Consider the following 14,721-nt stretch of genomic DNA (forward strand, 5'->3'; position numbering starts at 1 on the left):
TTTTTATTTTTTATTTTTATTTGACAGGTAGAGTTATATACAGTAAAAGAGAGAGACAGAGAGAAAGGTCTTCATTCTGTTGGTTCACTCCCCAGTTGGCTGCTATGGCCGGCACTGCGCCGATCTGAAGCCAGGAGCCAGGTGCTTCCTCCTGGTCTCCCATGCCGGTGCAGGGCCCGAGGACCTGGGCCATCCTCCACTGCCCTTCCGGGACACAGCAGAAAGCTGGACTGGAAGAGGAGCAACCGGGACTAGAACCTGGTGTCCATATGGGATGCCGGCGCTGCAGGAGGAGGATTAACCAAGTGAGCCATGGCGCTGGCCCCTAAAATGAATTTTCACCCTGATAAACTATACTCCTAGTTCTTAAAGATTGAGTTCTGGGAAGAATTTCAGGGATTGCCACTATAGCTGTCAAGACCCCATTTGTGAGATACAAGAACATGAGACCCATATAGCACTTTTCTAGGTATTTATAACTGAGAAAGAGAATCTTTAGTTGCTCTTGAATAATTAGGTATCAAAGCCTGGAAGCCCCTAGTTTCTGACTTTTGCATAAATGGCCCTGTTTTGTTGTGTGTCCTCACAACACAGCAAACCTGTTTATTAAATTTTCAGAATTTAGCTAATGACCAAAAATGTAGATATACCTCCTGCGGGTTTGATAACAGAAGAGGGATATCCTAGATGTTTCTCCTTTACTTGACTTAATTGCCTATCAAGGGAGTTGTGACTTATTTTAAAAAGTTGAAACCCACTGTGCCTTCCAGTGTCAAGTACACAACCCTATTTGTCTTCCTTTTGTCTTGCACAATATAAAGAAAGCCATACTCATATCCTTTGACTTGATAAAAGTCACCAGAATAGGTGGAGGTGGCTCAAATCAAAAATTAATAAGCCAAAGATTATTCCTAAATACTGTCCCCTCAGTTTATCTGGGCGTTACCTCCATTTGCTTGCGTCTGACCTCCTCCTTTATCTCCATAATCCAATCTCAGGTGTGGTGTAACTGACAACATTAAAAACAGATAAAGTAACAATACTGCTCTAGGTCTATCAGGTACTGAGTTTAGATGTCCTGTTGACTGCTCATAGATCATCCTTTGCTTTTGCAAGAGAATAATCCCCTGATTCTCCCTGTGCTTCCTTGAACATGGTGAAACGCTCATTTTCCCCCTCCGTTTTACATTTCCCAATTGTCTGCCAGTGTTCTATCAACCCCAGGCCTCTTTTCAGACTCTTCCTCTTTTGCCACTTAATCCAGTGCGTCACAAATACATTAACCTTCGTATCTGTCAAATCTGTCGTTTCCCTGAGAACTTATTCTCTCACTTAAAATTTGTACATTCTGTCTTTATTTGTTAATTAACTTTTCATTTGCAAACATCTGTTTCTCCAAACAGACCATCAATTCCATGAAGACAATTGATATCCTTTATAAAAATCTGAAATTCACTTTTAATTTATAAGTGCTTCACTAACTTGGCATTGTAGGAGAGGGACTTGAGTCACAGCCACATAGAAACTATTTTCCCCTTTCCCTCAGATGCAAATGCTTAGCTAGTGATTAACGTACAAAGTTGCACCATACAAAAAGCACTTTTCATGATGGAAATGTTCTATGTATGTACTATCCAGTATAGTTACTACTGGTCACATATGGCTAGGAAAATGGCATTTGACTACGATGACTTAGGAACTGAGCTTTGGCCAGCACCATGGCTCACTAGGCTAATCCTCCGCCTACGGCGCCAGCACCCCAGGTTCTAGTCCCCGTTGGGGCGCTGGATTCTTTCATGGTTGCTCCTCTTCCAGTCCAGCTCTCTGCTGTGTCCCGGAAAGGCAGTGGAGGATGGCCCAAGTCCTCGGGCCCTGCACCGGCATGGGAGACCAGGAGGAAGCACCTGGCTCCTGGCTTCGGATCGGCTTAGTTCCGGCCGTGGCGGCCATTAGGGGAGTGAACCAACAGAAGGAAGACCTTTCTCTCTGTCTCTCTCACTAACTCTGCCTGTCCAAAAAAAAAAAAAAAAGGAACTGAGTTTTTGTATTTTAATTAATTTAAACTTAAATGGACACATGACTGTTGGATAGTACATTTATTGGGAGTTAATAAGTTATTGGTGCCTAGAAATATCAACTCAATTCAACCTGCCGCTTTTCCCCGGCACTGGAATACAGGGAAGAGGAATGTTCAGGGAGAAATATTTGTCTCTTGCATACTGACCTAAGACTCTAAATGCATCTTCGCCCCCCAAAAATAGTATAAATGATTAGATGTGGCCAAAACAATACACACTTCAGTACATTATGTATTAGATAAGCCATTATAATCCATCTTGAAGATCTAACCATTAAGTTCCTTTTGCATAATGTGTACTTCTCAAAGATAGATCTTGGTGATGGTAAAAGAAAGGATTGCCACAAGGATTCCCAGCCCAGTAAAATTACCTCTTTCTGATGAACCACCTCCTTTCTAACACAGGTTCTGAGAAAAAGTTAAGGCATTCCAAGAGTTATTTGACTAATGCAAAAGAACTATCTAGTAGTTCTGGAAATTTTCAGATAATAATGAAGAAGACTTGATTTGCATGCTAAATCTCCAGCTCTGGAGAGGGAATTCAGCATTACATATTTAATGCAGTTCTAGATCCCTGAGCCCAACCCCTATTTAGCCGCTACTTCTGATCATTGCATTCTTCCTAAGAAAAGCCAGCAGCTATTTCACATGGACCAGGAGTGAAGAAAAGGGAGAGAAGGAAGAATAAATTGCTCTGAGGAGAAAAGCTTCTCCAGTTTGACAGTTCAGCAACTTAGTCTTCAAGCTTCTCACACCCTTTCCAGATCAGAGTTAAAACACCAACTCGCACATTTGCTTGCAATCATGAAGAATTTGTAGATTTCTTGCCAAAATATTATGTAAGCCACAGTGACCTCAAATTATTTTTGCAATTAGATGGGCCCACTGACTTTTTTTCCTGACTCCCCCAGAGAGCTCAATCTAACATTATTGGCATACTTAACGTGTAAAGTAATCAGCTGACTTCTTGTCCAAATTGAAGCAGGGACATGGTTCTTGCCAACTCTCAGAAGGCAAAATTCATAAATTTTACAGGTATCCACAGAAAAAGCAAAAGCTCTCTCCTGGGTGATGAAAAGCTTGATATAAACCAAAATTATGTACCACTAGAAAAACTGCATATGTATGTGTATGCATGTGAACTGCATATGTGTGTGTATGCATGTGTGTGTATGTGTGTGTGTGTGTACAGTCCTGAAGTATATGGGCAGCAAAAACACGTGTTCAGATTCTGTTTGTTCTGTGTGGTATAAGCAGACTAGTTAGGAGCCAGGATATATATGGAGGAAAACTGGGTGATTCTATTGGGAGGAATAAGTGTGGTACGAAAGTCTTGGTGACGGATTTCCAACTTCCTCTCCAAGAGTGCCCTATTTATTCATGCTACATAAGAGAAATGGATGTTTCACAGGAAACCAGGTCCACTGAGATGCTTGTGATTCCCAGAAAAATTGAAACATCACTGAATATCATATTCAAAAGGGCATATCAGTTAACCTGTTCTTTCTGAGTTCTGAGATACTTGGCCCTTTATAGCCTGTTTTTTGATGGAAAACAGATCACATACGTAGGAAGAAGGGGGTGAATGAACCATGGCATATAGAATTTTAGGTAAGTGCATTTATGACACATCTTCTAAGCTAACGGCCAAAAATAAGTCTGAAGAGAACAGATCAATTTTTGAATCCTGAATAGGAATTCTTGTATCTTATGCCTTTTTTTAAAAAAAATTGTAAAATACAACCAAGAAGTGAACCAAAGCGGAAGTTATCTCAAACCCCACACCCCTGAAACTACCATCTAGGTTAAGCAATATAACACTGCCAGCACCCCAAGAGCCCCCATTTGCCCTCTCCCTGTTATTTCACCCTCCCTATTTGCCAAAAGTAACCACCGTCCTAAGTTTTATCATAAGCACTTCCTTCTTTTTCTTTCTTTTCCTATTTTATGTTCTGTTCATATGTGTGCAGAAATTTTTTGCTTATTATTTTTAAAAAATTGTACCATCACATACTTTATTTTTTCATGTTAATGTAATATTAATACAAAGAGAACAGATTCAGTGTAGTTCATTGACACAATTCTAAGAATATAATGATATTCCCTTCCACTCTCCTCCTTCACGCCCTCCCTCCCCTTTCTTCCTTTCTGTCTTAGCTTTTGAGACAACTTTTTTTTTTTAATTTTTATTTATTTAGTTGAAAGTCAGAATTACAGAGAGAAAGGGAGAGAGAGAGATCTTCCATCTTCTAGTTCACTCCCCAGATGGCCACATAGCCAGGGCTGAGCCAGGCTGAAGACAGGAGCCAGGAGCTTCATCTAGGTCTCCCACATGGCTGCCAGGGGCCCATCTTTCACTGCATTAGCAGGAAGCTGGATTAGAGGTGGAGCAGCTAGGACATGAACTGTCACACATATGGGTTACCAGAGTCACAGGCTGCAGCCTTACCAGCTCTGCCACAACATTGGCCCCAAGATATAACATTTTAAATGTAAAGTAAAATCAAAAGGCTTAATGTTCCACTAAATTGTTTATTTTTAATTTTAATTTTTTCTTATAATCTAACTATAAAAAAGAATGAAATTCTACCATTTGCTTCCAAATGGATGCAACTGGAGGACATCATGTTGAGCGAAATAAGGAGGACACAGAAAGACAAATGCACATGTTCTCCCTTTTATGTGAGAGCTAAAATTGAATTTCTTAAAAAGATTTATTTATTTTATTTGCATGACAGGGTTACAGAGAGACAGAGGCGGAAGAGAGAAGACTGCCATGGCTGCAGCTGAGCCAATCCAAAGCCAGAGGACTGGAGCTTCTTCCAGGTCACCCACATAGGTGCAGGGACCCAAGGACTTGGGCCATCTTCCACTACTTTCCTGAGCCATAGCAGAGTTCAATAGAAAGTGGAGCAGCCAGGACTCAAACCGGTGCCATATGGGATGCTGGCACTGCAGGAGGCGGCTTTACCTGCTACCCACAGCACTGGCCCCTACAATTGAAATTTTTAAAATTGATTTATATTTATATTATTTATGAGATATAGGATTGTAACTCATATGTTTATACAATGAATAGTGATCAAATCGGGGTAATTAGCTTTTCAGTCTCCTAAAATATTATCATTTCGATGTGTTGGGAAATTTCAAATTTCTCTAGTTATTTTGAAATAATGAATTAGTTGTCATAGTCTATGGTTGCCCAGTTGTGCTACATATTGTTAGATTTGCATTCTTCCCCCACTGTGTTTTGATGTCCATTGTTTACCCTTTCACTGTTGCTCTTCCCCTCACCCTTCCTAGCCCTTTTATGACCACTGTTCTGAACCAAGATGGGAAGCAGGCCACACAGCAGACTCGTAGAATGACAAATGCCCTAAACAGTACCCTGGCCTCAAAATCAGCCCTTAAGGCATTCGGATCCAGCTAAAAAGCCCATTAGAGTATTTAAGGCATGGAAAGCCATGACACTGTGGCAAAAAATGACCTACATGAAAGATCTCTGTGAGTGAGGTCCTGGTGGAGAGAAGGGGCCATCAAAGAAGGAGGTACCTGTCTCTGAAGGGAGGAGAAAACTACTTTGATTATGGCCCTGTCTAAATAATGTCTGAGTTTGTGAACCCAAGAGGATTCCATAGCCTTGGCAGCTCATGACAAGAGCCTTGGGTGATCACTGATGTCATAAATAAGTGTGTTAATTGTTAAATCAACAACAGGAGTCACTGTGCACTTGCTCCCCATGTAGGACTTCTGTCCTTAATGAATTGTACTATGAGAATTAATGGTAAAACTGGTCTTCAAACAGTACTTTATACTTTGTGTGTCTGTGTGGGTGCAAACTGTTGAAATCTTTACTTAGTATAGAGTTGATCTTCTATATATAAAGATAATTAAAAATGAATCTTAATAAAGAATGGGATGGGAGCAGAGTACAAGGTGGGATGGTCTGGGGGTGGGAGGGCAGGTATTGGGGGGAAGAACCTCTATAATCCAAAAGTTGTACCTATGAAATTCACATTTATTAAATAAAAGCTTTCTGGGGCCAGCGCTATGGCTCACTTGGTTAATCCTCTGCCTACGGTGCCGGCATCCCATATGGGCGCCGGGTTCTAGTCCCGGTTGCTCCTCTTCCACTCCAGTTCTCTGCCGTGGCCCGTGAGGGCAGTGGAGGAAGGCCCAAGTGCTTGGGCCCCTGTACCCGCATGGGAGACCAGGAGGAAGCACCTGGCTCCAGGCTTCAGACTGGTGCAGCACTGGCCATGGCGGCCATTTGGGAAGTGAACCAACAGAAGGAAGACCTTTCTCTCTGTCTCTCTCTCTCTCTCTCTCACTGTCTATGACTCTACCTGTGAAATTAAAAAAAAAAAAAGTTTATTTAAAAAATAAATAAAGCTTTCTATAAAAAAAGATCACTTTTCTACTCTCTGCATCTATATGTTCAACTTTTTTTTTTTTTAACTTGAAGGCAGAATGAAAGAGATCTTTCATCCATTGGTTCACTCCCCAAATGCTACAACAGCTGGAGCTGGGCCAGACTGAATCCAGGAGCCAGGAACTTCATTTGTGTCTCCCAAGTATTTGGACCATCTTCTACTGCCTTCCCAGCTTCAGGATAGAGGTGAGACTCAATCCCAGGCACTCAGATATAGGTTGCAGGTGACCCAAGCAGTAGCTTAACCTGCTGACCCTAATGCTCACCCCAAATTTTTTAACTTCAACATTGATGGGAACATACAGCATCTACCTTTCTGTACCTGACTCACTTTGTTTAATGTAATGTCCTCCAGTTCCATTCATGTTGCCTCAAATGACAGGATTTCATCCTTTTATGGTTGAATAATATTCCATTGTATATATACCATATTTTTAAATCCATTCATCAGTGGATATCTTGGTTGACTCCATGTCTTGGCTTTTGGGAATAGAGCTCTAATAGATATAGACATTCAGGTATCTCTTTCATGTAATAGTTTCATTTCCTTTGGCTATGTACCCAATAATGGAATTGCTTTGCTCATATGGTAATTCTTTTTTTTTTTAATTTAATTTAATTTTTATTTATTTATTTATTTATTTTGACAGGCAGAGTGGACAGTGAGAGAGAGAGAGAGAGAGAAAAGTCTTCCTTTGCTGTTGGTTCACCCTCCAATGGCCGCCACGGCTGGCGTACTGCGGCCGGCGCACCGCGCTGATCCGAAGGCAGGAGCCAGCTTCTTCTCCTGGTCTCCCATGGGGTGCAGGGCCCAAGCACTTGGGCCATCCTCCACTGCACTCCTGGCCACAGCAGAGAGCTGGCCTGGAAGAGGGGCAACCAGGACAGAATCCGGCGCCCCGACCGGGACTAGAACCCGGTGTGCCAGCGCCGCAAGGCGGAGGATTAGCCTAGTGAGCTGCGGTGCCGGCCGCTCATATGGTAATTCTATTGTCGATTTTCTGAGGAACCTCCATACTGTTTTCCATTATGCCTATACTAATATACATTTCCACAAATGGTATTTAAAAAGTTCCCTTTTCTTTGCATTCTGACCAGCATTTGCTATTTTTTGTGGTTTTGATAGTAGCCATTATAACTGAAATGAGATGATATCTCTTTGTGGTGTTTATTTGTATTTCCATGATGATTAGTGATGTTGAGCATTTTTTTTCATAAGCTTGTCAACTATTTATATGTTTTTTAGGAAATGTGTATGCAGATTATTTTCCCATTTTTGAATCAGATTGTTTGTGTTCCTTTGTTTTTTTCTGTTGAGTTGTTTAATTAAAAGCAGAATATTAGCACTTTTCCTGATGAATATTTTGCAAAAGTTTTCTCCCATCTGTAGATTGTCTCTTTTTTTAAAAAAATTATCCCATTTCTTTTTTTATTTTTTAAAAGATTTTATTTATTTATTTGAGAGATAGAGTGACAGATAATGAGAGGGAGAGACAGAGAGAAAGGTCTTCCGTCTGTTGGTTCACTTCCCAAATGTCCGCCACGGCCAACACTGTGCCGATCTGAAGCCTGGAGCCAGGTGCTTCCTTCTGGTCTCCCATGCAGGTACAGGGGCCCAAGCACTTGGGCCATCTTCTACTGCTTTCCCAGGCCACAGCAAAGAGCTGGATTAGAAGAGGAGCAGCCAGGACTAGAACCAGCACCCATATGGGATGCCAGCACCACAGTACTTGGGCCATCCTCCACTGCACTCCTGGCCACAGCAGAGAGCTGGCCTGGAAGAGGGGCAACCGGGACAGAATCCGGTGCCCCGACCGGGACCAGAACCTGGTGTGCCGGCGCCGCAAGGTAGAGGATTAGCCTACTGAGCCACAGCGCCAGCCTAGATTGTCTCTTGACTGTTGATTGTTTCCTTTACCATGCAGAAGCTTCTGCATTCAGTATACTCCTTGTTTCTCCAGGTGTGCTTTTTTTGCCCAAAATCTCTGCCTATCTCCATGCCTTAAAGTGTTTCTCTTATGTTTTCTTCTAGTACTTTCATAGTTTCAAGTCTTATTTTTTGATCCTTTATCTATTTTAAATTGACTTTTGTATATGGTGAGAGGTAGAGATCTAGTTTCATTCTTTTTTTTAAGATTTATTTATTTTATTTAAGTCAGAGTTACACGGAGAGAAGGAGAGGCAGAGAGAGAGAGAGGTCTTCCATCCGTTGGTTCACTCCCCAGTTGGCTGCAACGGCCAGAGCTGTGCCAGTCTGAAGCCAGGAGCCAGGAGCTTCTTCCGGGTCTCCCACACAGGTACAGGGGCTTAAGGACTTGAGCCACCTTCTATTGCTTTCCTAGGCCATAGCAGAGAGCTGGATCGGAAGTGGAGCAGCTAGGACTCAAACTGGTACCCATATTGGATTCCTAGCTCTGTTGGCAGTGGCTTTACCCACTACACCACAGCACCACCTCCTAGTTTCATTCTTATACAGATGTATATCCAGTTTTTCCTCCATTTGTTGAAGGGACTGTCCTTTCTCCAATGTTTTTGGCACCCCCTCTCCCCCCTCTCCCCTCTCCCCCCTTTCCCTCTCTCCCTCTCCCTCTCCCTCTCTCTCTCCCTCTCTCCCTCTCTCCCTCTCTCCCTCTCTCTCACTCTATCCCTCTCTCCCTCTCCCTCTGCCTCTCCCTCTCCCCCCACCATGTATGTGTGTGTCTGTGTCTGTGTGTCTGTGTGTTTGTGTGTGCCTTTCAGATGAATAAAATAAATTAGGGTTTTATATCTTTGATTAAAAGTAAGACTGGCCGGTAATTTTCCTTTCTCTAATATCTATGACATGTTTTACTAGCCTCATGAAATGAATTATGAATATTCTTTGTTTTCTAATCTCAGGAAGAGTTTGTATAAGCTTGATCATTATTTCTTCTTTAAATGTCTGGTATAATTCACCAAAGAAACAATCTGATCTAAGATTTTCTTACAGAAAGCTTTAAATAATGTAATGTTATTCAGAGTTTCTATTTCTACTTGTTTTTGGCAGTGTTTTTATACCAGGTGATCCACTTGGTTTATATTTTCAAATCTATTGGCATAAACTTTTTCATAGTATCTTCTATTACCATTCTAATATAGATATTAGAATAATATATAAAGTCTGTGGTATGTCCCATTTTTCATTCTTTTTATTTACTTAAGAGAGAGAAAGAGAGCTCTCAGCCATGGTTCACTCTTCAGATGCCCACAATGGCTGGGCCAGGAGAGGGAGTTGTCATAGCTGCTGCCTCCTAGGGTCTGCATTAGCTGGAAACTGGAATCAGGAACGAGGATTGGGTATTTAACCAAGGCACTTTAATGTGGAATTGAGCCATCCTAACCAGTAGTTTAACCACTCAGCCAAGTGACTTTCCCAACCACTTTTCATTCTTAACATTAGTACTTTGCTTACTCTCTTACTCTCCTTTAGAATGACTCTCTTTTAATGACTTTGTTGATCCTACTCTATTACACTATTTCATTAATTTCTGTTTATATTCCTTGTCATTTCCTATCTTCTACCTTTTTAAACTTCCTGCTCAACCCCGCCACAACGCACACACCTATTTCTTAAAATCAATGTATGTCTCATTGATTTCTTGCATTTTTCATATGTTTATTTTTTGCTCCTTTTTTTACATGTTTATTTTCTCATTTATGTGTTTAAGGCTGCCTCTAAATTTTATAAATTTTATAATTTTTTTCTAAACAATTAACTTCATTATTTAAGTACTCATAACAGTACTCATATTTTCTTTTTTTTTTAACTTTTATTTAATGAATATAAATTTCCAAAGTACAGCTTATGGATTACAATGGCTTCCCCCCTCCAACTTCCCTCCCACCTGCAACTCTCCCCTTTCCCGTTCCCTCTCCCCTTCCATTCACATCAAGATTCATTTTCAATTTTCTTTATATACAGAAGATCAGTTTAGCATATATTAAGTAAAGATTTCAACAGTTTGCACCCACATAGAAACACAAAATGAAAAATACTGTTTGATTACTACTTATAGCATTAAATCACAATGTACAGCACATTAAGGACAAAGATCCTACGTGAGGAGTAAGTGCACAGTGACTCCTCTTGTTGACTTAACAAATTGACACTCTTGTTTATGGCATCAGGAATCACCCTAGGCTCTTGTCATGAGTTGCCAAGGCTATGGAAGCCTTTTGAGTTCACCGAGTACTCATATTTTCATTATTATTCAATTCCAAATAGTTCCCATTTGTATTTATAAATAAGTGTTCTCTTTTTTTTTTTTTTTTTTTTTTTTTTTGAGGGGGAGGGACATTTTTTCCATACAATGCCAGTTAGGTCAATTATTCTGATTGTGCTGTTCAAATCTTTAATATCTGCTCTAAATTTTATAGATGAAAAACCAAACTCTACTATTGACCAGATGTGTTGTTTGGGTTTGGTCCTCATCGATAAAATTGAGAGGGTAACGACTATTTCACAAGGATATTTAGGGATTAATGAGCAAAAATGTAGTAAGTTCTAAATGCTATTATGGAAGAGGGAGTAAGCTGGGTGTAAGGTATACAATAGAGTCTTCCTGGCCAGCGCCACAGCTCAATAGGCTAATCCTCCGCCTGCAGCACCGGCAGCCCCGGTTCTAGTCCCAGTCGGGGTGCTGGATTCTGTCCCGGTTGTCCTGGCTTCGGATCAGCACGGTGCGCCGGCCGCAGTGCACTGGCCGCAGCAGCCATTGAGGGGTGAACCAACGGAAGGAAGACCTTTCTCTCTGTCTCTGTCTCTCACTGTCCACTCTGCCTGTCAAAAAAAAAAAAAAAATAGAGTCTTCCTAGAAAAGATGTGTCCATTTTAAAAGAAGAAAAATAAGATTAAATGGGTAAGAATAAAAACAGGATCTCTGTTTGCTATATATTCTTATGACAAGCCCAGAAAGACCACAACTTTGGAATTCATTCTCAAATGAAAGTTCACCCATCAGATATGCCTGAGAATCTGATGGTAGTTGTAAGAAGAAGCTGTACCAGAAAGTGATAAAGACCTAAAGAAGACCTAAAGAACTTTTGCCAAAGGAGAAAACGGTGCTTTAATGACAGAAAAGCATTGAACTGTGGTTAGCTTTCTGCTGCAGTAAAAGGCAGTGAGTTAACTCAGGAGTTGAGCATATTTAATGTGAAAGGGCTGCAGGTCCTGTTGCAATGCAAATGTCACAATCAGACTATAACAACAGGGGCCAGCGCTGTGGTGCAGCGGGTTAAAGCCCTGGCCTGAAGCACCGGCATCCCATATGGGTGCTGGTTCTGGTCCTGGCTGCTCCTCTTCTCATCCAGCTCTCTGCTATGGCCTGCGAAAGCAATAGAGGATGGCCCAAGTCCTTGGGCCCCTGTACCCACGTGGGAGACCCGGAAGAAGCTCCTGGCTCCTGGTTCGGATCGGTGCAGCTCCGCCCATTGCGGCCATCTGGGGAGTAAACCAGTGGATGGAAGACCTCTCTCTCTCTCTCTATCTCTACCTCTCTCTAATCTGTCTTTCAAATAAATAAATATTTTTTAAAAAGACTAGAATAACAGAGTAGGGGTTGGCTCTGTGCCATAGCTAGTGAAGCCGTTGCCTGCAGTGCTGCCATCCCATTTGGGCACCAGTTTGAGTCTCAGCAGCTCCACTTACAATCTAGCTCTCTGCTATGGCCTGGGAAAGCAGTGGAGAATAGCCCAGGTCCTTGGGCCCCTGTACCCACATGGGAGACCCAGAAAAAGCTCCAGGCTCCTGGCTTCAGATTGGCACAGCTCTGGTCATTGTAGCCATCTGGGGAGTAAATTCTCTGCCTCTGCCTCTCTCTAACTCTGCCTTTCAAAATGAATAAATAAATCTTAAAAAAATAAATAAATAAGCAGAGTAAAGGGATACTGACTTCAATAATTAACTAAATAGTTGGGGTTGAGTTGGAAGTAAGTTATCTTCTACTAGTACTCTGCCGCTAGCTTACTATGCAACCAAAAATTCTTCCTTTCTTGATTTATTTTATGTTAAGTAGAAATAGTTTCTGGCCTGCCTGCCTCTCAGATTTGTTGTAATATTATAGATATCCAAAGTCTTTGGAAATCAAAGTCAAAAGGTACTTTAAAATAATTATTTTCTTTGTCACATATAAAATCAATATTTTCTGTTAATTAGTACTCTGCAGTAGTTCTTAAATTTTTCTCCAGAATTTTTTAAAAGCTTAAAAATTTATACACCTACCAAAGACTTTGTTTTTGTTTATATTTACCTAGCTACTACTACCTATACCATGTAAGAAACTGAAAATATGTATTTATTAATTATTAAAAAATCGGCCAGCGCCGCAGCTCACTAGGCTAATCCTCTGCCTTGCGGCGCCAGCACACCATGTTCTAGTCCCGGTCGGGGCACCAGATTCTGTCCCGGTTGCCCCTCTTCCAGGCCAGGTCTCTGCTGTGGCCAGGAGTGCAGTGGAGAATGGCCCAAGTCCTTGGGCCCTGCACCCCATGGGAGACCAGGAGAAGTACTTGGCTCCTGCCTTCGGATCAGCACGGTGCACCGGCCGTAGCGCGCCAGCCGCGGCGGCCATTGGAGAGTGAACCAACGGCAAAGGGAGACCTTTCTCTCTGTCTCTCTCTCTCACTGTCAAAAAAATTTAAAAAAAAATAATGACAGATCAATACATATCATAACACCTTTTACTAAAAGTAAATATTTTCCGGGCCGGCACTGTATGGCTCGCTTAGTTAATCCTCCGCCTGTGGTGCGGACATCCCATATGGGTACCGAGTTCTATTCCCAGCTTCTCCTCTTCCAGTCCAGCTCTCTGCTGTGCCTGGGGAAGGCAGTGGAGGATGGCACAAGTGCTTGGGCCCCTGCACCCGCCTGGGAGACCAGGAAGAAGCACCTGGCTCCTGGTTTCGGATCAGCGTAGCACCGGCTGTAGCACCATTTGGGGGGTGAACCAACGGAAGGAAGACCTTTCTCGCTGTCTCTCTCTCACTGTCTAACTCTGCCTGTCAAATAAAAAAAAAAAGTAAATATTTTCCAGGAAAAAATGAGAATAATGATATTCCTTTACATTTCTGCTATCTCTTTAATATCTGATAAACACAGCTAGGTTATCATATCTGCTTCTGACTTGTCTGTGGAGGTATCACATGCTATGTAACCTCTGGAAAACTCTACTTTACACTCATGAGAGAATAAGAGTTTTAAAAAGTAAATAACATCTTTATCTTATTATGAAAATAGCATTGACCTTGCTGACAGCTTAAAAGAGTCTAAAGGATCCCCAGGGTTTTCAGACTACCTCATGAGAACTGTAGTCCCAAAGTATTTCTATGTATGTCTGCTAAAACATTCACTTAAGGAAACTAGACAACTGGATGACAAAGTAGTTAATGATATTGCCACAAGAAGTAAAACAATGCCACTATTAATAAAGCAATATTGTCAACAGTATTCAAAGCATAATTTCATATCTTGATGTTCTATATGAAATACATTTTTTTACTTTCATGGAATCACATTTTGAAAGTCATTCCTGTACTTTAAGATCAAATTTCCAGGCCGGTGCTTCGGCTCACTAGGCTAATCCTCCGCCTACGGCGCCGGTATTCTGGGTTCTAGTCCTGGTTGGGGCGCCGGTTCTGTCCCGGTTGCTCCTCTTCCAGTCCAGCTCTCTGCTGTGCCGGGAAGGCAGTGGAGGATGGCCCAAGTGCTTGGGCTCTGCACTAGCGTGGGAGACCAGGAGGGGGCACCTGCCTCCTGGCTTCGGATCAGTGCAGCACACTGGCCATGGTGGCCACTGGGGGGGGGGGGGGGGGTGAACCAAAGGAAGACCTTTCTCTCTGTCTCTCTCACTGTCTAACTCTGCCTGTCAAAAAAAAAAAAAAAAAAAAAAAAAAAAGATCAAATTTCCAGGGGCTGGCGTCATGGTGCAGAAGGGGTTAAGCTGCCACCTGTGACAATAGCATTCCATATCCAAAGCTCCAGTTCTACTCCCAGCTGTTCCACTTCTGATCCAGCTCCCTACTAATGCACCTGGGAAATCAACAGAAGTTGGCCCAAGTATTTAAGGCTCCTGCCACCTACATGGGAGACCTGAATGGAATTTCTGACTGCTGGCTTTGGCTTGGCCCAGCCCCAGCCTTGCAGCCATCTGGGGAGTAAACCAGGAGATGAGATCCCTCTCTCTCTTTCTCTCTCTCT

The 14,721-nt window shown here is 42.1% G+C and overlaps 1 protein-coding gene across 21 annotated transcripts in view; it reads left to right on the top strand.

The window, feature by feature from the left end:
• NFE2L2 (NFE2 like bZIP transcription factor 2) overlaps positions 1–14,721 on the top strand; it is a 186,040-nt gene that overhangs the window by 3,562 nt on the left and 167,757 nt on the right. For 4 of the 21 annotated variants that reach the window (XM_051849403.2, XM_070070629.1, XM_070070635.1 and 1 more), the window contains exon 2: positions 6,543–6,695. The exons of 13 other annotated variants lie outside the window; for them this stretch is intronic. The gene's annotated coding sequence lies outside the window, so the exon portion shown is untranslated. Of the gene's footprint in view, positions 1–4,815; positions 4,904–6,542; positions 6,696–14,721 lie in introns of all 21 variants that reach the window. 4 more of the 21 variants (XM_070070637.1, XM_070070632.1, XM_070070639.1 and 1 more) reach the window with 2 other exon arrangements.

This window comes from Oryctolagus cuniculus, chromosome 3, assembly GCF_964237555.1.
Source record: "Oryctolagus cuniculus chromosome 3, mOryCun1.1, whole genome shotgun sequence".
In the NCBI taxonomy this organism is placed as follows: Eukaryota; Metazoa; Chordata; class Mammalia; order Lagomorpha; family Leporidae; genus Oryctolagus; species Oryctolagus cuniculus.